Below are 23,249 nucleotides of genomic sequence, written 5' to 3'. Positions count from 1 at the left end.
AATTAAAAATTCCACTGATTTTTATCAACCCTGATCCATAGAGCACATGAGCCATTAGAACAGTGGGTGTTGTTTCCAGGCAGAAGTGAGTCCCAGCATGTCTTTAGTTTTGCTAGAAATTAAGAACCGAGACGAGTATTACCAAATAACTCAAATAGCTGATTTGTAAAACAATAGGTGCAGAGGTTCGTGAATACTGGAAGCCCTGACCTCGAATTCAAAATACACTTCAGGCGGTAGAGAAGAAAAAACACTCTTTGTACGCTTAGGTGCACTCTCTACATATATAGATGTTCCAATCCCTGAGCTGAGCCTTTGCAAGAAAAACAAGCTGAATTTTCTGGCTCAAAGTAAACCCGGGGCGACTGCCAAAAATAAGAAAAATTAAAATCACGACCTAGCGGAAAGTGGGGCTCGTACGAATCCGTCGGCGTCATTTCCCTGCTCCCTAAATGACAACTAGAAGGTTTCGGCCCGCTGGACACGTCAACCAAACGCCTCTAGGCAAGGCGCTTCCGTGGAGGATTCCACGCGCAAACCCCGCGTGCAGATGGCCACGTGTGATGCCTCTGGCCGCGCCACCTGGGTCATGAAGACGCCTTCTGCGCAGCTGGATGGCGCGGAGACCCGCCAGTCCTTAGCCTCAAACGCTGTCGTCTGCCTACCCCGGAGCGCAGCTTCTGCTCGCGGGACTACTCCCCCTTCGCTTGCCTCGGAGTCGGCTCCGGCCGCAACGCCATCCGAGGCTCCGCCCTGCGTGTGATCCCACCCCACGCCCGTCCCTTCTCCTTCCCCACGCCTTCCACGTGGGAGCGCGGGCTGGGCTCGGCTCTTCAGGGCTGCCTTCCACCCCCAGGGAGGGAGACCGAGCCAGTTTCTGCCAGGGTGGAGCACCAGCAGTAGCAGGCGCTGGCGGGAGCGCTTCTCCCTGCTTGTGGCCATCCGAGGAGCTTGCCTGGGCGGTGGGATCAGGTCGGTTTTCTGCCGCTGGATCCGACAAGAAGAAGTCAGAAGCGGGTGCCCAAGGATGTTGCTGTTCTCCTGAGCTAGAAGCAGAAAACGAAGCGGCATCAGCAGTGAAGGGAAGAAAACAAGGAGGATCCCTCCTGGGTAAGAGGCAAACAGACTATTTTCTGTTTCTCAAGGGTTCTGGGCTGTAAAGAAAGACGGAGGGGAGCCTCAGGGATCAAGCCGCTTAGGGGGCGTGAAGTCGCTCTCTCTCTGTGTTAATAACCACTACTATAGACCCTCGGGGTCCCCAGATGGTGGACTACAGCTCCCATCATCCACAGCTGCAGTGCATGATGGGGTTTGTAGTCCACCAACATCTGGAGACCCAGGCTTAGGAACTCTTGCCACGGACAGACAATCCAAGAAGTGCTGGTCGTCTTAGAACACTACAGAGTGATTTTTCTTTCTTTCTTTTTGGTTTTGCTTTTTTAACCAGCCAAACGTCTTGTAGCACCTTGAGGAGGAATAGATTTATTATGGTCTCGGATTTCGTGGGGCAGAGAAGTGACTTGATTAGATCCTTTCCCCCCCCCCCCCGCTTTTGAATGCACTTTAACATAAAATGGAAGGGGGGAAAGTGCAAAGGTTTGTTTGGCTGCCTGCGCTTTAGACACGGGTAAGGGGACACACTGAAGTTTACACGGGCTACAGTCCTAAATCGGCCCCGCTGGGACTTGGTTGTGAGTACACATGCATCGGATTGGGTTGCTAACTTGGATTAGTCGTGCCTTTATCCATAGGACTTTGATGGCGAAAGGGAGAATTAATTTTCCTCCGCCCTTTTAATTTAGATGCAAATGCAGTTTGCTTAGTTTATTGGGTAATCAAAGAGATCTTACCCAGTGTTCAAATCACAAGGGAAGAGGTAGCAGAAAGACATTAATGCAACTCCCAAGCTTCTCCCTCTCAACCTCCTCCCAGATTATTCCCCCCACAGCTTTTTAAAAACAGGAGCTATGGGGAGCACAGTTGCCACAGTTCAGGGGGAGATGGGTCCTCTTTGCCCCCTCCCTGCAAACGGGAGCACTGATTTAGCTGCAAGATATGTATGTGCATGGAATGAAAGCCAGCATAGCGTAGTGGTTAAGAGTGTTGGACTACGGCCGGGAAGACCCGGGTTCGAGTCCCCGTTCAGCAATGAAACTCATTGAGTGAATCTGGGCCAGTCATGTATCTCTCAGCCTAACCTACCTCAAAGGGTTGTTGTGGGGATAGAAATAATCATGAGCTCCTCGGAAGAACAGTGGGATGTTAATGGTGGTGGGAGAGATGGAATTAGAATTCTGAACGGACGTTAAATGGTGATGAACATCATACCAGCAGATGATAATTGTTCAGGGTTCACACCCTTGAGATTGCGCCCATGCTACTGACCTTGTGTGCACAGTGACTCTTTGTTTGCATGTGCAGCCCCATACAGTGTGTCTTTACTTGGAAGTAAGCACCTTGAGTTCAGTGAGGAAACACCCAAGATTATAGCCTTCGACTTCTTTCCCACCCTTTCCCAAGGGCAGGTTATGTAAATGTCTCCTGGTATAGTTTTATATCCATCACCACCCCATGAAGAAGAGAGGAGAGCTGGTCTTGTGGTGAAGCTAAAGTTGTGCTGTCGAGTCCTAGCAAACATGAATTGTCCCGTTCGCTAAGCAGTGTCTGCCCTGGTTTGCATTTGAATGGGACACTACATGTGTGGGCACTGTAAGATATTCCCCTTAGGGAATGGGGGCCACTTTGAGAAGAGCACTTGCCTGCAGAAGGTTCCAAGTTCCCTCCCTGGCGTTTCCAGAGAGAAACTCCTGCCTGCAACCTTGGTTGGAGAAGCTGCTGCTAGTCTGTAGACAATACTGAGCTAGATGGACTAATGCTCTGACTTTGTATAAGGCAGCTTCCTATGAGGTTAGGCTCAGTGTTCCTTCTAATAGGGATTCCCAGATGTTGTTGACTACAACTCCCATAATCCCCAAGCAAAGGCTATTGCAACTGGGGATGCTGGGTGTTGTAGTCAACTGCATTTGGGAATCTCTGTTAGAGGGAACACTGGTTAGGCTGATACCTTGTTTATATACGGCTTTGTTCATGCTGTGGCTTCAGCCATCCTCTGGGTGCTTCTATACTGCTCTGCGAAGAGTGGATTTGATTTAAATCAAATCTATTTAAATCACTAGTTGGTAAGACTAGATTTAAATCATGGTTTTTTACATAAAGACTCATTCTTGCTGGTATAATCTTAATATTTACAACCGGATGAAGGTTTTATTTTTGTTCCTCTTCTAGATAGAAAAGTTGCCCAAAATAATCTTACAGAAACCTCTGGAAGAGCATGACATTGTGAATGGATTAATGGAATTCATTTACCAAAAAATTTAAACATTGCATATATACAGCCTCATGCTACATAATTAAAAACCCTTATTGCATGATGAATAATCTTGAAATAATGACTTTAATGTATCTCAAATAGAACACTATCTTTAGATAGACTTTTCCCCCTCAAAAAGCATTTTTTGCATTAAATTTTTATTGATTTTAACAATATCTTGAACATCTCATTACAGCCAATTAAACAAAAATTGACTTCCAGCTCACCAATCAGCGCGAAACACTAACTATACAATTAACCCTTGCTATAATAATTCAAAACATATAACCTATATCTTACCAAACTCGATTTTAGTCTACTCAACCTGCTAATATTATTAAATTTCAAACCCTGTTGAAAAATCAATATTAGGAAAATAGTTCTTTAGGTACAGTAAGAATGATTTCCAATCTTCTTTAAAACCTTCCAAATTTTGATCTCTTATCAGTATTTTATTTTAAAAATCCAATTTAAATTTTTAAAATCTGATTTAATTTTTAAAAAAAAAATCCAATTTTTTATATTTTTTTACAAAAATCATTGACTTTTATCCACCCTGCCTCTGTGTCATGTCAGCAACTCCTGTCTTGGTGGGTTGGGTCAAATCCATCACTCCGTACCCTGCTAGTGATGCCTGTTCCATCAGTGCAGTGTTCTTCCTTGCAAGCCCCATGAGCCAGTGGTGGCTTCCATCCGCCCTAAGTGTAACTCCCTGACTAATGGTTTTTTAGGCCTGTGTAAAGCTCTGGCTGAAGCCAAATGACAGCTCCCTGACAGCTTGAAAAACAATGGAAATGATAGAGATTGAAGTAGCCTTGGAAAGGGCTGTAGCTCTGTAGTAGAGCATCTGCTTTGCTTGCAGAAGGTCCCAGGTTCAATCTCCAGGTGCAGCTGGGAAATAAACATGGAGCCCTGAAAGACAAATATTCCACAAAATATTCCACAGTTTTCTATGTTTTTATTTATATAGAAATGAATAAATAAATATAAATGGCTCCTAGTCCCCAAAGGGCTCACAATCTCAAAAAGAAACACACCAGCAACAGCCGCTGGAGGGATGCTGTGCTGGGGATGGATAGGGCCAGTTTCTCTCCCCCTGCTAAATAAAGAGGATCACTACTTTAAACAGGTGCCTCTTTGCTCAGTTAGCTGGGGAAAGCTGCTGCCAGTCAGTGTAGACAATACTGAGAAAGACTGGTCGATGGGCATAGGGACGTAGGAAGCTGCCATATACTGAATCAGAAGATTGGTCCATCTAGTTCACTATTGTCTACACAGACTGGCAGCAAGAGGGAACTTGAAATTGCAAAACCTAGTAGTGCAACAGGCCGTACGACTGTCCCTAGGTTTTCCCAGCAAAGCCCATGAAAAAAGCCCAGAGAGACAGTATCTCTTAGTACTTTGCTGCATTGATGGCAGGGCTCTCCTGTTCTAAGGATGTGCACCAAACCAGTTTGCCCAATCTGATTTGAACCGGATTCAGACTGGACTGGGCATGTTCAGTGACCTTGTGGTCATGCAAATGGCCCACATGCATAAGTGGCGGCCCAAAAAATGGCTGCCGCACATGCACAGAGGGCCAAAGGCCCTGAAATGGGCTGAACCAGCCGCAGAAGGTTTGGAGGGAGGCCGGAGGGGAAGGGGGAACTGCCAGGGTCAGGGACCCCCCTCCCATGGCTGCGCAGCATCCCCGAGGCTGCTGCAGCCCCCTGCAGTGGCAGATGTTCCATTTTACAATATTTTAATGCCCCCTGCCACCCTCAGTCTAGGCCAAAACCGACCCGAGAGGTTTGGTTCGACCTCAGGCTGAACTGGGTCCAGTCCAGTTTGAGGTTGAACATCTGAACTGACCCGGTTCGAGTGCGAAGTGCGAACCCGTTCAATATTGAGCCGGTTTGCACATACCTATCCTGCTCCATGTCTGGGATCCCAATGAAGTCTCACAGGCCTTCTGCAGCTCCTTCTTCAGTCTTCTTCCCTCTTTCCAGGTCTTCCCCTCCATCCTTTTCCCAAGCCAGATCCCCCTCTCTCTTAGTGTTATTTTATTTTTATTTTTTTATTTCTCTTATCTTGAGAGAGAAATTAGGCAGAGAAAGCTCTTTCCTGGTTCTGCTTTCTTTTCGCCCTAGCTCACTATAGACGGTACCTTCAACAAACTGTGAATCAGCAAACTCAGTTCAGCGCCCCCTTCAGGTAGGAGCCCTGGGTGACTGCCCAACTCATCTCACCTACCGTTAAGACTGGCCTGGCTAACAAGTTCTACCATGCCCAAGATAAAAAAGCTTTTTCGTTTCACACAACAAATTCTACAGAATAGTGTTGGTTGGCATAATAAGTGGTAAGGAGATTTGGGGACCAACACCAGCATTTAAATTTTTTATTTTTATCACAATTTTATAATACAGAAGGCATTCTCCATGGTGTTTGGTTTTGCGAATAGTCTTGGTACAATTCCAGTAAGATATAAATGGCATAACAACCTTCGAAAAAGAATTTCTGGAGGATGTACTTTGCTATAATTGCTTGTTAAAAGAAGTTTGTGCATTGTTTTATGAAGCCCACTGAAGACAGTGGGGAGTTCAGAGTTTCTCTAATTTTAATCCTGTTGTGGATTTTCAGTCTTCCCACTTCTGAAAGACTGTGACCACCCCGCTGCATTCATGTAAGCACCACTGATGGGGCTGCATTGCAGGACAGCAGGGCTCAGCTGTAAGCGCTCTGTGTATGCAGTTTAGGGTTGCCAACAGCCCCAGATTAGCCGGGGCATCCCATATTTAAAGGGTGTGTGTGTGTAGTGGTCATCCTCTCTGGAACACCATTTCCCCTGTATTTTGACTATGTCGCGTGGGCCACCTGCTTCTGATGGGGCAGCATCCTCCATCACCATCAGCATGCTATTCTGTCCTGCCTGGCCGCTATCCTCTCTACTCTGGAACACCATCCTCCGGTCCACACACACCCCATCTGAAATTAAGTAGGCTGTGAACAGGGAACAGGCCTTTTCAGTATTGGCACCCCAATGGTGGAATTTCCACTCCGTGGAAATTCATTGGGTGCCTTCAGCAACGTCATTTAGGCACCTGCTAAAAACTTTTTTTTTTTTTTTTGGCAAGCCATCTAGCCTGTGATCTAAGCTGGTTTTAATTGTTTTCTGCACCTCCAAACTTCGTGCGTTGCTTTGAATTATGGCATGTTTATTGCCTCTGTGTTCTTTTTGTTTTTAAATGAACACTGTCCTGGTAGGTTTCCTGAAGGGTGGTGTGGAAAATGTTAAAACTAATAAAAATAATATAAATATTGGTTTTATTTTGGAGCATTACTCCGCAGTTGGTGGAATGCTTTGTGAAGCTGCACAGATGTAATTGTAACGAATAAGTACACCCTATCCTAAATTATGTGCTGGCTCAGCAAGTCCTCTTGCCCCAGCCATCTTTTCTTGACGGATGCAGATGAAATCTAAGAAGAGTGTTATCTCTTCTTTCCAATTTTGGCTGACGCATCTCTCTTTTCTTCGTTCGCATACTTGTGCCCTAAAGAGAAAGCACCGGTCCCTTTTCAGTTTATTATTCTTTGAACCTGATCTGTGCTTTAGTGCATGTACCAAATTCCATCCATTAGCTTTTATTATAGTCAGAAATATAAGACGGGTTTTTTTAATGACAGGGTTTTGATTTCTGCAAAATTGTCTACTCTGTGATTTTGAAGGTGCTTTTAAAAAAAACAACCAACATACAGCCTGGGCCTGCAATAGTTTTGTTTTATTTATTTAATTACATTTTAATATTGCCAAGAACAGGGTATCATGACAGCTCACAAAAAAGAAAACTGCAGCTAAAACCAAGTAATTAAAACAGTTGGAAATTTAAAGACAGCAATAACAAGAAGGCCAACCTATAGCTCAGAGTGGGCAAACTTGGCCCTCCAGCTGTTGTTGAATTACAACTCTCACCATCCCCAGCCACAGTTTTTTGTGGCTGGGGATGATGGGAGTTGTAGTCCAACAATAGTTGGAGGGCCAAGTTTCCCCACCCCTGCTATAGCTGGCCAAAGTCTTGATTAAACAAATGGGTCCCGAGAGCTCTTTTAAAGAGATGCGGAGGTTCTTACAGCAGCAGGGTGTTCATTCCAAAGTCTTGGGGCAGCCCTGAGATGAGCTGGTGACAACCGCAGGCAGACCTCTCCATAATATACACTGGGCAACGTTCAAGCTAGCACGCCATCAGTGCAACTTCTTCCATGAAGGGAAGAAGCTGTCTCCCCGCCCCCAACCCGCTTTGCATGAGTTTAATGCTTTTTCCGTTCACGAGAGAAATTGCACTGATGGAGCACTTGGCCCAGGACAAAATGGGCTATTGGAGTGTAAGACCTTTTCCCCCAGTGCTGTGTCACACGCAGAGGTTGTGCATGCGAGCAGCCCAACCTGGGTTAGGCTGCTCTTGTGTAGCGCTGGGATGGAGGCTGATCCCGGCACTGCCTCCCCCAGCAGCCCCGGCCTTTAACCTAGGTTAGAGGGCACAGGCGCGCCCTCTAACCCAGGTCCGGGATCACGTGTATGCTTGAGCTGCACACGGCCTAAGCATACACAGAGTTGGGCGCCTAGAGCGTCCAACTCATGGGGGAATCCTCCAGTGCACTGCTGCTCATGTGGTGCATTTTGGAATTCCTGGTGGCTGGGACTCATTTTCCCGGCCTCCAGTGATCTGTGCTGCCGGGAGCAGTGTGGATTGTGCAGGCGGGTGCCAAAGAGTTGCTCGGTGATTGACCGGGGAGAAAGGTAGGTTCATCCCTGCCTTCCCCACCCCTCTTATGTTTGTGTGTACAACCTTACAGTGGTATTACATCAGTGCAGCAAAATACCCAGTCTGTTGCACTATTCTGTGTTCACACAAGTCATATTATTTATTTATTTGATTTATATACCGCCCTTCCAAAATGGCTCAGGGTGGTTTACAATTAAAACAAACCACTAAGACAATATGCAGGAAGAGAGAAGACTTCCAGACATGACAGGATCAGGGAATGGCCTACACATGTATATTCCTTCCTTGATGGCTTCAGCATTTAGTGATGACTGGCATATGTGAATTCAGAGATGTGGGTTTTCCAGAAACATCTGAATTGGAAAATTTTCTGGGCACAAATTGTGGAAAATCTTCCTGTGCAATCCTTTATTTGCATAAAATTTGTGGAAAAATTCTTTCAGAAAATTCTACTGTATGCAGATTTTCCTAATGCCCTAAATAAATTATGATCTGATTTAGCAAGGTCTTTGACCTATATATTTAGTAAATATATATGTATATATTAATCTCTTGTTTACAAATAATCACCTGAAAAGCTTTAATTACAATTTGGAAGTCACCAAGCTTGCCTAATATTGCATCCATTCATTGTGACTAATGTATTTTATATAACAGTGATTTTTTTAGAAATAGAAAATTTTCCACAGAAAAATAAAGTATGGAAGAATTTTCTGTGGAAGGTTCTCCACCCAACATCTGTATATGAACGGCTCATCACTGATCTAACACCACAGACTGACTCCTTGCATAGCAACTCTGTTCCAGTGCTTTTGAGTGAAGCTAGTTTGACCTATAGCTAGTTTGACCCACATCCACCTGCAAGTCATGAAGTACACACACATTGATTACAGAGAAATCAAGTGATGGATGCAAAAATAAGCCCCGAGTAGGAGCTTGACTGCATATTTGGGCAAATCTCCCCCCCCCACCCACCCACACACAATACAGTGATCTAACCATCTTCCAATGCAAATAAAACCATGATTAATTTTTCTTATCCAAGGTTAAAAGTAACTTTTGAATGCCATATTTAAAGATGGGCACAAAGGATGTGAAACCACAGTTTGCAGGGGGCTTGCAAACTGTAAGGGTATTCACATGTGCAGCCTAACCCAGGCCAGGGCAGCCCAGACTGGGTTAGGCTGTGCTTGTGAAGCACCGGGAGTGAGGTTGTTCCCAGTGCTGCACCTGTGCCAAACCCCACTTACAAACCTGGCGTTTAGCCGAGGTTAAGCAAACCTGATGCTTCCAGCATCTCCTTTTGCTTCACTGCAGCTTGTGTGGGTACATGGTGGAGGGGAAGACAGCGGCTGCTCATCTTTCAGGAAAGGCAGGCGTTCTCCTGCCTTCCCTGCAGCCCTCCCCAGTGAGGCCCTGTACATGACCTATGTGGCTTGCACTAACAGTCCATTGGATCTTCACTGAGCAAACCATGGTTAAGGCAATTTCTCTGCTTGTATGGTGTCAAGGGCAGGTCTCCTTAGTGTCCCCCTAAACATGGGCTTAGTTTGCGAAGCTAAACCATGGTTAGACTGTACATTTAGAATCTTAACCAGGTCAAGGCAGGAAACCATGGTTAGCCTTGATCATTGTTTAAGTGTTATGCCCACACTGGACTAATGTGATTGCAGAATGTGTGTATTAAAAGTGTTTGCCAAGTTCTGTGGTCTGTAGCCTCCATTATAGAGGGACATTTATGAACAAGAAGCTCCCCCTTCTGTCATTCCATCCAAAGGAACAGAAGCAGCTGGCTAGAGGATTACAGTGGTGAGTGATTGTAAATATAGCTGGGAAACCAAAGAGCTAAAATATATTTTTGTTCTGTCCTACTGTAAATAGCCTTGGGATGGTTTCTTAAAAAGAAAAGAATCTTTCCCTTCCCCCTAAAAGTTCTCAGAGGAGCTATTAAGAATAAATCCAAATCAGCAGAAGCTGTAATAGCCTTGAGGTCATCTCCTGAATGATTGTTTGTCAGTATGGGTGTGTTGCCACAAAATCCAACACCACAAAAGATAAGCAGAAATCAACATAGGAACATAGGAAACTGCCATACTCTGAGTCAGACCATTGCTCTATCTAGCTTAGTATTGTCTTCACAGACTGGCAGCGGCTTCTCCAAGATTGCAGGCAGGAATCTCTCTCAGCCCTATCTTGAAGAAGCCAGGGAGGGAACTTGAAACCTTCTGCTCTTCCCAGGGCGGCCCCATCCCCTGAGGGGAATATTTTACAGTGCTCACATTTCTAGCCTCCCATTCATATGCAACCAGGGCAGACCCTGCTTAGCTAAGGGGATGAGTCATGCTTGCTACCACAAGACCGGCTCTCCTCTCCAATAATGGACCAATGGGTTAGTGTGAGGAAAAAGGAGGGAGAGGGAGGGGTGTGCAAATCGGTGTGTATTTGATTCAAGGGTCACTTTAGTGTTGGTTTTGATGCTGGGAAGAGCCAGTCTGATTTTGCTTCAGCATAATTTGAAGGCATTGTTTTAGATTAGCCTTGGGCAAAAGCCTTGCCCCCCATAATTTATGTTATTAACTCCACACCATCAATCTCCTGACCCCTGAACTTAGCAGGCATGTGCAGGACACAGACTGGCTTTACTTTGTTTTTGTTTTTTATCCTGGTGGCAAGGGAGCAGTGGTTGCACTGCAGTTTTACTTTTTTGAAAAATTTGCACCGTGTTCTCCCCAGTCAGCTCCCTGCTGCATGTCTTGGGAATTGTAGTCTTTTCAGCTACTGTGGCAATGGCCACAGTCCCTAAAAAGACTACAATTCCCAGGATGCCTTTTAGGGAGATGGGGGCAAATTCAGTCTCCAACTCTTTAGAGCTAAAACAGATCAACACATACATGAAAATGACTTTACATGCCAACAATCCCCATTCAGCCGTGGGGCTTGACAAGTCCCTGCTTGGCAGTGAAGATCACTGTCTGACCGTAGGCCAGTTGCTGTCTCTTATCTTATACCTTACAGCAGGGATCCTCAACGTTGGGCCCCCAGATGTTCTTGGACTTCAACCCCCATAATCCCCAGGCCCAATGGCCTTTGGCTGGGGATTATGGGAGTTGGTCCAAGAACATCTGGGGGCCCAACGTTGAGGATCCCTGCCTTACAGGACATAGGAAGCTGCCATATACTGAGTCAGACCATTGGTCCATCTAGCTCAGTATTGTCTTCACAGACTGGCAGCAGCTTCTCAAAGCTTGCAGGCAGGAACCTGCACTGCACTGCCACTACTGCCTCATCACAGGAGGCAGGGGGAAAAAAAATAAAGCTAGTCTGTTTCCCAGTAAGTACAGAGATTCAGAGAAATGACCAGGGCGGGTGTGGGGAGGGTAGACTTTAATTGGCTCCAGAGTGGCTGGACTGTGGTTCATTTTGGGTCACATCTCAGCCCTTTTTGTTTTGGGCTCAGTTTGGCCATCAAACCTTCACACCCACATATGCTGGTCAGAGCTCCGTGTAGGAAGAGTATAATAAGATAGCTATTATCCTCGAGCTATTTGATTTTGAGTTTCTTTTTCTGACTTAAAGCATAACGAATCATATATGACCCTAGTTTGAGTGCTAAGATTAATGCTTCTGGCTGAATAAAATTCTTTCTTTCTTTTTTCTTTCCTTTTTTGTTGAAGCTTGTCTCTGGCTCTCTATTACACGTCAACGCTAATTTAGCAAACAACTGGTGTGACTGGTGTGTTTTCAAAGTAGTAGCTCTGTCACTAGGGAGGATTGATTGTGGCAGTGGAATAGGAACATCACCAAATAATTTTGGAGATTTTTATTCTTCTGGAGGTTTTTTCCCTTAAAGCACTTTCGGGGAGTGGTTTGGGGCTCTTTAAGGCATCCTAACATTAGGACTGTGCACAAGAAAATCATTCGCTTTGGAAGCTGCTTCAGAGATCAGCGAGGTGGGGGGAGGGATGTCACTTTGCTTTGACTGCACATTGTGTTTTACTTTGACCCATTTAGGAGAATCCCTTTGCTTTGGAGGTGAAGTTTCAGCCATTAACAATAGCTGAACAAGGGAGAAAATCTATGTGCTTGGCTCCAAGACTGCTTATATAGGAACATAGGAAGCTGCCATGTATTGAGTCAGACCATTGGTCCATCTAGCTCAGTATTGTCTACCCAGACTGGTAGCGGCTTCTCCAAGGTTGCAGTCAGGAATCTCTCTCAGCCCTGTCTTGGAGAAGCCGGGGAGGGAACTTGGAACCTTCTGCTCTTCCCGGAGCGGCTCCATCCCCTGAGGGGAATGACTTACAGTGCTCATGTGGTCTCCCATTCAAATGCAACCAGGGTGGACCCTGCTTAGCTAAGGGGACAAGCCATGCTTGCTACCACAAGACCAGCTGCTTTCTGGACAGGGCTGCATTCTGGACAGGTGGAAGGGTAACCTCATGGAGCACCCTCCCCATGGCGCGCACACATCATTCCTGGGGATGTGGAGTTGCTCTTCCTCTCTGTGTTCATCTTCTGGATTCCTCTTGATGGACTGTACCATGTTGCAAATCAGAGGGAGAGGGAAGAACCCTGGTTGGCCGGGATTCAAAATCACGTGAAGAAAGCCTCTCTGTATTCAGTAGAATGCATGGGTACCCAGGGGTTGTGCGAACAGGGCTTGGTTGCACGGTCCCACTTCCCCATCGCGTATGGAGGGGAATATCTGAAGACGGCATCTGATGAGAGCCAGTGTGGTATAGTGGTTAGAGTGTTGGATTAGGACTGTGGGAGACCCATGTTCAAATCCCCATTCAGCCATGAGACCCGCTAGGGGACTCTGGGACAGACACTTCTCTCTCTCAGCCTAACCTACCTCACGTGGTGGTTGTAGGGGTACACATAACCATGTATACCACCCTGGGCTTCTTGGAGAAAGAGCAGGACATAAATGCAAAAATAAATAAAGTGGACCACATTTCAGCTTGATTGAGGCTGAGATCTGAGGACCTGGTCAATGGGAGGAGAGCTGGTCTTGGGGTACAGAGCATGAATTGTCCCCTTTGCTAAGCACGGTCTGCCCTGCTTTGCACTTGAATGGGAGACTATATGTGTGAGCACTGTACAATATTCCCCTCAGGGAATGGGGCCACTCTGGAAAGAGCACCTGCATGCTTGTATGCAGAAGGTTCCCAGTTCCCTCCCTGGCAGCATCTCCAGATAGGGCTGAGAGAGACTCCTGCCTGCAGCCTCGGAGAAGCCGCTGCCAGTCTGTGTAGACAATACTGAGCTAGATGGACCCATGGTCTGACTCGGTAGAAGGCAGTTTCCTATGTTCCTCTGACCTTTGATACGGTACTTCCTGGTGAATGAGGATATCTGGAAGAATATTTCTGTAAATATAGGGTATTAAACCTCTGGCCTGTAAACCTGAAAGAGCTGTATTCTAGCCCTGCAGGTGCTGAACTGACATTGTTCAGAAGTTGACTTGGGGGTCTGTTCTAATGTTACCTTAACAGGTCCACTAATATTGGAAGCCTCGAGTCATGTGGGAGGAGCCAGTGATGCAGCTCCTTTCCATACCTGTGTTGGTTCCCCTGAGAGTTAGCAGTGCTGGCGTGCCAAAGAGTGATAGAGAGGGCTCTTCTCACATGACGTGGGATGCTGAGTGTTACCTGAGCAGCAGGGACGGACGCATGTTGCAATGACTCACGTGCAGCTAAGGTAATATTGGGAAAGGCCCTTTAAAATGGAGCCATAGTCTCTTGATGCTCCTTGTAGTGACTTGAGCCTTTGAAAAGTTTAGCTTACTTGACTGTAACATAGGAAGTTGCCATATACTGAGTCAGAGCATTGGTCCATCTAGCTCAGTATTGTCTTCACAGACTGGCAGCAGCTTCTCCAAGGAATTTCTCTCAGCCCTATCTTGGAGAAGCCAGGGAGGGAACTTGGAACCTTCTGCTCTTCCCAGAGCAGCTCCATCCCCTGAGGGGAATATCTCACAGTGCTCATACTTCTCGTCTCCCATTCAAATGCAACCAGGTTGGTCCCTGCTTAGCTAAGGGAACAAGTCATGCTTGCAACCACCAGACCAGCTCTCCTCTCCTGTAGCTCAGTGTTAGAGCATCTGCTTTCTATGCAGTAGGGCCCAGGTTCAATTCCTGGCATCTCCAGGTAGGGCTGGGTAACACTCCTGCCGGAAACCTTGGAAACCCTCTGCCAGTCAATGTAGAGCAGGCCTGCTCAACTTAGGTCCCTCCAGCTGTTTCTGAACTACAACTCCCGTGATCCCCTGCCACAGTGGCCCCAACATCTGCAGGAGGGCTGGAATTGAGCAGTCCTGGTGTCGAGCATACTGAGCTAGTTAGACCCATGGTCTAATGTGGTGAAAGGCAGCTTTGTGGGTACATTAAACCTGGCCTTGGCTAATTTTCTTTGGATCTAGGAGCCCAACCCAAAAGATTCAAGCCCTATATAATGGACACTTGACAAAATTACTGGACTTAGTGAGGCATTGTGTGTGGTGGGGAAGCGAGTCTCTCTTTATCCCCCTTACAAGTTGCATACTTAGTTCAGAAATGGGGCTGCCTGGGGCAGATAAAGATTTTATTAACTATTTCTTCAAACCATTCAGCCTTACTGCTTTTAAAGTCTGTTTAAAAGACCCCCCTACACCCCAGATTTCAGCATTGCAGCAATTTATAGCTCACAGAATGTAACTTTCAACATCATCTCATTGATTTTAGCCTTACTGTGACTCCATAGCCACATGCTATTGTTTTTGCAATTTTATAGCTCCTTTTTTCGCTTTCTACAGACATTCATAGTTTTTAATCTTACAGTAATTTCATAATAGCCTTACAGTCTTCAAGCCAGTAGGCACAGATCCTATCGCTTTTGTCTGTTTTTAATCGCTTTTAATATCACCTTTTACCTGCTCCTTTTTCATTGTGCTGGTCCAAGACCGTAATACAGATTGATTTATATTAAATAACTCTGCCTCTGAATATCCTAGTCTAGATGCTAGAGTTAAATTTCTAGGCACCATGACTCCCTAGTGCCTGAGATTTGTCAAGCCCTTCATTAAGGTGTAACTTTAATGCATTCAGATGTTATATTATACCTGTGTTCAGAAGTCTGTACACTTCTACATTGTAAGAGACTGTGCCTGTGTTCATTTTAAAAGTGAACCTGGGTACAGGCCCCGTCAAATGCAGGATCCGGATAGGAAATGTCCTGATGTACCTGCATTCAGCATAACATATGAATAACTGTTCCTGTATATGCTGAACACAAATTGTACACATATTGAACTTAACATGTGAATAGGGCTAGATTTATGAGAGTTGGACGTAACATATGGATAGGGCCTGTGAGACTGTCATTTCTCTTTCCTTGTGTCTGAGGAAGAAACCATGCTTGGGGACAGTACTGTTTATTCCAGAGTGAGGGAGGGAGAGCACCAAGAAGACCATTTTATTCTCTCCAGCAGGCCTAGCATAAATTCAAGGCTGAATACTCCCACTTCCAAAAAATGTGTTCCAATTTTGCATCGAATTATGTTCTTTAAATCATGTTTAACACCCCTGCTTTCCCATTCTGTTGTCTTTCACCACATGCAGACCATGATTTCTCACACAGCCAGACCCTTTATAAATTCTTGTTAAATGTACGGACATAGAAATCTGCCTTATAATGTGTCCGTCTGTTCCATCCAGCTCAGTATTTTCTACATTGCCTGCAGTTCTCCGGGGTGCCAGACAGGGGTCTTTCCCAGCCTTACCTGGAGATGCCAGGGCTTGAATCTGAAACCTTTTGCCTTCTAAACATGTGGAACATAGGGAGCTGCCTTATATGAGTCAGACCTTTGGTCCGTCTAGCTCACAATTATCTGCCCTGACTGGCAGCAGCTTCTCCAAGGCAAGAGTCTTCCCCAGCCCTACCTGGAGATGCCAGGGATTGAACCTGGGACCTTCTGCATGCAAAGCAGATGCTCTTCCACTGGGCTAGACCTTCTCCCCTGAGCTACAGCCTCTCCCATTTGTTTTCATGTTTAGGCAATTTTAATTGTGTTTTTGTGTTTGCTGTGTTTTTTGAATTGTACACCAGAGAGAGAGAGAAAGATTAAGCAGTTTACAAATAGGATAAATATATAGAGCTCAACTCAGATTTCAGTTAAAATGGCACATTGGTGCTGATTGGAGAAATCAAGTTTAGATTTGGAGTCTTGCTATACAGGAGTACATCAGATTTGGCTTTGCTACATACAGAATAGAGTCCATGCCCTGTGTGTTTAATAGATCAGAAACCCTTTTGCACATGTGATGCAGAGGCAAACCTGAGTTTCCTGTTGGGTGTGGGTGCGCGCGCGTGTGTGTGTGTGTGTGTGTGTGTGTGTGCATTCAAAAGAGAATTGATGCGATCTGAGCTTCCTGGTGAATGCAGCGGAATGATTTGTGCGTTGGTTGAATTTATACATTTTTAGGTGTAGTCCATAAAACAACTTGGGTGTGCAAGAAAAAAATGTCATTTTCAAGCTAATTTAACATTTGCTGGTTACTACAGGGATTTGCTGCTGTTTAATTTAACATTTGCTGGTTACTTCAGGGGTTTGCTGCTGTTGCCCATCAAAGTGTCTGGGGGGAAAAGTAGAATTGCAAACATCTCTTAAATTGTTGGTGGGGGGGGGGTGTTTCTCATGCAGTGTGGTGCCAGGGGGCATGAAAGTGTCTAGAAGACAGATGATTCGCTTGGAAGAAGAGAGCTGGGCCATAGTGGAGTCTTCTCCCAAACCTCAACATTCTTCCTTTCCTTTTAGTTAATTAAGCTGCCCTCGTTCGTAGCTGTTCTGCTGGGTATTGGGGTGTGGCTTTCCGACACCTAGTGCATGTTGACAGCTAGTGTGCATTGTTCTAGTTTAGGTGTTGTGCTGCAGGAATGTTAATAAAGATCAAGAATTTAGAGCTGTTTTGCAGAAGGAAGAAACAGTGGGAACTGGGTAATTGATTTTGTCGAATAGGGAATGGGAGCCATAAAATTTCTCGAGGCGGGGGGACGGGGGAGAAAGAAATGACTGCTGTATAACGAACTTCCTCAGTAATTGTTTCCAGATGCCAGTGACGGTGGACGTGTAACCAACTTGATGGAGCCAAGTGTAGAATAGGAATAAAAAAGGTGTGTGTGCGCGCGCGTCCATCCGCCCACAGTTGAGTCATCCCAGCATATGCAAGTGCTAGAGTTATTGCTGTTGAATGTAATTGGAAATGTGACTGAGGAGCATGCGCTGCAATTTGTTAGCCTTGTCCTTTCCTTCCATGGGAAGATGAAAGGCAGGCTGGCTTCTCTGCTGATTATGAGAACAGGAGCTCATCTACATGAATGAGATCAGCACCTCTCCTACGCTTGGCAAGCAGCTTCCAGGGCATGTTGAAGATTTCTCAAATATCAAAAACGCAAACTCTGAAGAGCCAAATGCAGGAAAAGAAACAAAAAGTATCCAGGGATGCGGATGCAACAAAAAGCCCTGTTCACACATACAAATATGATGAATATTTTTCAACAAAAGTTCCCAAAGCTGTTTACATAGAAATAAATAAATCTAGATAAATAAAGTGGCTCCCTGTCCCCAAAGGCTCACAATCTTAAAAAGGCACACCAGCAACAGCCACTGGGGGGATGCTGTGCTGGGGATGGATAGGGCCAGTTGCTCTCCCCCTGCTAAATAAAGAGAATCACTACTTTTAAAAGTTGCCTCTTTGCTCTTTTAGCAAGGGACATGTTTAACATGTTCTTTAACACTCGGATAATGTGGGTATGGTGTCCACAGCTGCAAATCTGTACATAGGTACAGTTATTCACACATTACATTGAACACAGCTGCAGCAATACACTTCCTGTCTGTAACATGCATTTGAGGGGCCACTTTTAAAGTGGACTCAGGTACAGTCCATCACACACAAACATATTCCTGTGTACAGTCATCTGTACACACGTACAACATAATGTCTGAATAAGGCTGAAGAGTGTCCTGCACCAAAATAAACCACACTTTGTGTAGAGGAACAGATGAAGCTTCCTTATACTGAGTCAGACCATTGGTCATTAGCTCAGAATTGTGTACACAGACTGGCAGTGGGTTTTCCAAGTTTACATGCAGGAGTCTCTCCCAGCTGTACCTGAAGATGCCGGGAACTGAACCCAGTACCTTCTGCAGGCAAAGCAGATGCTCTCTCACTGAGTTATTGGCTGTATTCCCAGAGATGTCACTGAAAATCGTAGATCCCTGATTTGAAACATAAACTTGCCCAACTTGTAATGCTTGAGTAAATTAGGAATCAAATATCCGTTGCACCAGAAAATTCTTTTCTGGTGCAGACTGTAAAATGAAATTCTGTCCCGGCTGGACTGAAAGTTCTCCCTGAAGAGCTTTTAACTAGGAAGGTGGCCATGGGGTTTCAGAATGTGAAAGTTCGATCCAACTTAATATGGAACATAGGAGGCTGCCTTCTACCGAGTCAGACCATTGGTCCATCTAACTCAGTATTGTCTACACAGACTGGCAGCAGCTTTTCCAAGGTTGCAGGCAAGAGTCTCTCTCAGCCCTGTCTTGGAGATGACAGGTAGGGGTGTGCACGGAACTGGCTGGCCCGGTTCAGTTCGAGTCTGGACTGGACTCAAATCAGACCAGCCAAGTTTGGTCCAGCCCCCATCGAACTCGCCCCCCCCCGGTCCGGGGGAGGGGGGGTTCACGATTTTAAATTTATATATGTATACCTGTAGCCCCTTCAGGGGGCTTCCTGTAAGCCACAGAGGCGGGCGGGTCTGCGAAGGTTCCCCCTCCACCTGCCAGCCTCTGAAATCACTGCAACGGTCAGGTAAATGGACTATTTTCGGCCTATTTGGGCCTCCGTAACTGTGCGCAGTGGCCATTTTGGCCACCACAACGGATGAGTAAATGGCATCGCAGAGGTCATTTGTGCATGTGCGTAATGGCCGCCGCGCATGCGCAAATGACCACTGCGAGGCTGTGTGCCATCCCAGGCCTCACAGAGGCCATTTATGCATGCGTGGTGTCGGCCAAAATGGCCGCTGCGTGCAGTTATGGAGGCCCAAACTGGCTGCGGCAGTGATTTCAGAGGCCGATGGGGGGAGGGGGAACTTTCACAGACACACACACACACACACACCGGTGGCCTACAGGAAGCCCCCTGAAGGGGCTACAGGTATTTTTAAATTATTTTTTAAAAACTAGAAAAATTCAGACTTGTCTGAAGGCTCTGTTCCGGTCCGGATGAAACCGAGGTGGGTTTCGGTTGGATCCTGCACCCCCGAACCTCCGGACTAAATCTCCGGACCAGTCTGCACATCCCTAATGCCAGGGAGGGAACTTGAAGCTTTCTTCATGAAAGCATGCAGATGTTCTTCCCAGAGCAGCTCCATCCCCTAAGCAGAATGTCTTACAGTGCTCATACATGTAGTCTCCCATTCATATGCATCCAGGGCTGTAGGGGATTTTACCCAGCCTTTGTCTTAGAGCCAGCCCAAGTTAGGGGAAGAAAAATGCTGAATCATCCCCTCTCTATGCTTTCACCCAGAAAGGCTGTTCCTTTAATCTTCCCTGTACTTCAGTAGTTTATAAGCTGCAACCACACCCTATTAACAGAGTTTACAACCCACCCACCCCCCCCGGGGCTTGGGTGAATTTCCAGGGAAACTCTCCTTCTCTTACTATTGGAGAAGTACAAAAACCTTCCACGTGCAAGCTTGCATGTGGTGAGAAACCTTGGTAGCTGAATGAACAAATTGAGGCATGTTTGCACCAGAGTAAACCGCTTTCCAGCCCCCCTTTCCTGAGTTAAAAATCCACTCAAAGATGCTGGTTAAAATTTGCAAAGAACAAAATAAGAAAAAAATTGTATTCACCAGCGTGGTGTAGTGGTTAGAATGCTGGACTAGGACCGGGGAGACCCAAGTTCAAATCCCTATTCAGCCATGATACTTGCTGGGTGACTCTGGGCCAGTCACTTCTCTCTCAGCCTAACCACAGGTTTGTTATGAGGAGGAACTCAAGTATGTAGTACACCGCTCTGGGCTCCTTGGAGGAAGAGCCGAATATAAATGTAATAAATAAAATAATAATAATAATAATAATAATAATAATAATAATACATACATACATACATACATACATACATACATACAGTTTCCGTCTGAGGCTTTCTCAGCTTTTAGTTACAGGTAAAAATACTCAGTTGATTACAAGGTTCCTTCCAAAAAGCACTCCAGCTGATATTGGAGTGGGGCACTTTAAAAATCGTGTTTACCCAGTTGCAAAGAATATGGATGTGAGAAAATACAACAGTACCTAGTTTACATAGACTCTTTCAGCACCCTAGCTGGATGGATGGGTACCGGCTATTGCTTTCTTAGTTTAGTTTCGTTCTAAGTAAAACAGTAGACCAGTTGCATGGATATACAGAGCACACAAAAGGAAAATAAAAGTCTAACGCTAACTAACTAACTAACTGTTCCTTAGGCTAAATTGCCAGAAGCCCTTGCTTCCTCACACACACACACACACCCTTGAACTCCCTTAAACTCCAAGAGAGAATTCAAGCTCCTGCAGTCTTATCTTCCAAAAACTGCAGTCCTCCTTTTGGCAGCCATTTCCCTGGCCACCCGTCCGGCTGCCAGCCCAGCCTAGCGTCTCCTGGACAAAGAAACCCCTCTCTTCCTGCCTTATGGCCCTCAAGGTCCCACCCACCTGGTGGCTGATTGGTTGAGCACTAGCCTTTCAGTCAGGACAAGGTATGCTTCTGGTTCATTCTTCAGGGGAAAGGAGAGGCTGTTTAGCAAAGAGGGCAAGTCATGCTGTCAGGGTCTCCCTTTATCACATGAGCAGGGTACTCATCTGAATCGCCCCTCTACACATGCCCCACAAACTGGTTTAATGGCCTTTGGCCATCATGGCTGCAGATGATGGGAGTTGTAGTCCGCAACATCTAGGGACCTGTATTTGAGAACCCCTGCTACTACACAAGGTTACTGTATTGGCTTTTTAAATGTACTTGCTCTTTTCCTGGTGCTGACAAAACTCTGTGCACCATTAAGATGGTATACAGGAGAACCTCATTAATCGTGGACTCCATATCTGCAGTTTTGCATATCCGCAGTCAGGCAATTGGCACCTGACATTGGTATACTGGTGGGGGAGGGGAGACAACCAAGGGGTTAATTTTCGCATATCTGCGGGTCTTTTCCGGCCGTCATTTTGAGATTTGGAGCCTCAAAATGGCTCCTTTTGAAGAAAAAACCCACTATTTTCAGCTGATTTTTTGCTAGTGGGGTGGGGCATTGCTGTGCTGCCAAAGACCCGCCGATAACAGTAGGCAACTTCCCCATGTATTTTAGGGCCATTTCCTCTCTTTTTTGGAACATTTCCCTAGCCACTGGGAACCTAACCCCAATGATCCCATTGACCCAATGCCTCCGTATCTGCGGTACCAGCGGAGAACGGAACCCCTGCGAATATGGAGCTTCTCCAGTGCTATATTTTAGTTGGCCCAGCCCCATCTGTCTTGATAGCGGAAAACATCTTGGTTGTTGTCAGTGACGATGAATTATTTTTAACGAGCGAGGCGAGGCCCTCTTTCCTTCTCTGTGGGTCTGGCTTTGTGTGGTCGAAGTCGTCTTGCTCCCTGCTTATCTCCCTGGGCTGGCAGGTCTCTTCTGCCAAGTCATGCATGGCCAGCCCAGGAAGGGACACATTCTCTCCCGCGCTGCCCGCATTGTATTTGCATCCTCTGCTGGTGCATCCAAATGGAAGAACAAGTTTGTATTTTGCAGGGCAGGCTGTGTAAATAATACATCAGCAGTGGCCGCAGTTCCTAATTTAGTCCCAAGAGCTACCTACCCGTAGCTCAGTTTTGACGCTAAGCATCCCTCCCCAACGCACCCTGTGGCTGCCGCTCCCTCCCTTGGTAACTGCTCTCCGTGCCACTCAACAGCCCCACCCCAACCCCCCAAATGCTGCTTATCCGCAGTGGGACCACTGATGCTTGCAGTCCTTGTTCCCGTAACGTCCCGCTGTTTTCCACCTCTGCGCTTTATCTGTTTTTACAGCAGGCTTAAATACATTCCGCTAGACATGAAATGCTCTGAACACATCTCTTAACTTGCAAAACTGGCATAGTGAATAGTTAACACTGAAACCGGTGACACTCTTCACATGCTCAGCTTCAGTTCTTTATAATGGAGCATTTGGTCCTGGGCTTGGCGGGGGCAGCTGTCTTTGTCTTTCCACTGCCACTGTGGGAGGAAGGCAAACGTCATCCTGTATCTGCTCACTGTGTCCTACGCTGAAGGCAGGATTCTGCACATGCTCATGCTGTCTCTGGCACAGAGTCCTTTAAAAAGTAGTGTTCATTTTATCCAACCTGTCCGCAGACATTATAGCCTTACTTGGAGATTCTGTTGTGCAAGTATACAGATATTGGTACACTTGTACATGTGTTTGTGTGAATAACTGTACCTGTGTTCACCAGTGTTATCTGTAACAGGGATTCCCAGATGTTGTTGACTACAGCTCCCATAATCCCCAGCTGCAATGGGCTTTGGCCATTGCATCTGGGGATTATGAGAGTTATCGTCAACATCATCTGGGAATTCCTGTTAGAGGGAACACTGGTGTTCACTGTAAAAGTGAATTCATGGGTGCAGAGCCCTCAAATACATAGTACAGATAGGGAGTGTATTTCTGTACATGTGTTGAGCATAACTTGTGAATGACTGTACAGATCTGCTGTACACTTGTTGTACAGGTGTTGCACATGATGTGTGAATGGGGCTCATGGTGTACCTGCATTCAAATGTCCATACACTTAAACATGGTTTTTGTATGAATGATTGTTCTGTGTTCCTTTTGAAAGGAAACCTTGCATCGGGTCTCTCAAATACATGGTACAGATAGGAAGTGTAAGGAAGTGTACCTGCGTTCAACATCACATGTGTGAATAAGTGTACCTGTGTACAGATCTGTGTCTGTGAACACTGTACATAGGATTGTATAAGTGCTGAACAGGGCAAAGGCCTCTACGCGGCTTGCTTTATGCGGGGTGCTATTTTAGCTGCTGTGGCACAGG

The 23,249-nt window shown here is 46.0% G+C and overlaps 1 protein-coding gene across 1 annotated transcript in view; it reads left to right on the top strand.

The window, feature by feature from the left end:
• Positions 1–517: 517 nt before the first annotated feature.
• The window catches only part of LOC128339523 (inverted formin-2-like), a 66,744-nt gene continuing 44,012 nt past the window's right edge, over positions 518–23,249 (top strand). Inside the window, exon 1 of the mRNA XM_053283596.1 lies at positions 518–1,110. The gene's annotated coding sequence lies outside the window, so the exon portion shown is untranslated. The remainder of the gene's footprint in view (positions 1,111–23,249) is intronic.

The sequence above is a fragment of the Hemicordylus capensis genome, chromosome 1 (assembly GCF_027244095.1).
Source record: "Hemicordylus capensis ecotype Gifberg chromosome 1, rHemCap1.1.pri, whole genome shotgun sequence".
Taxonomy (NCBI): Eukaryota; Metazoa; Chordata; class Lepidosauria; order Squamata; family Cordylidae; genus Hemicordylus; species Hemicordylus capensis.
The sequence above is the reverse complement of the archived record's forward strand: the minus strand, read 5'-3'. Positions and strand labels throughout refer to the sequence as shown.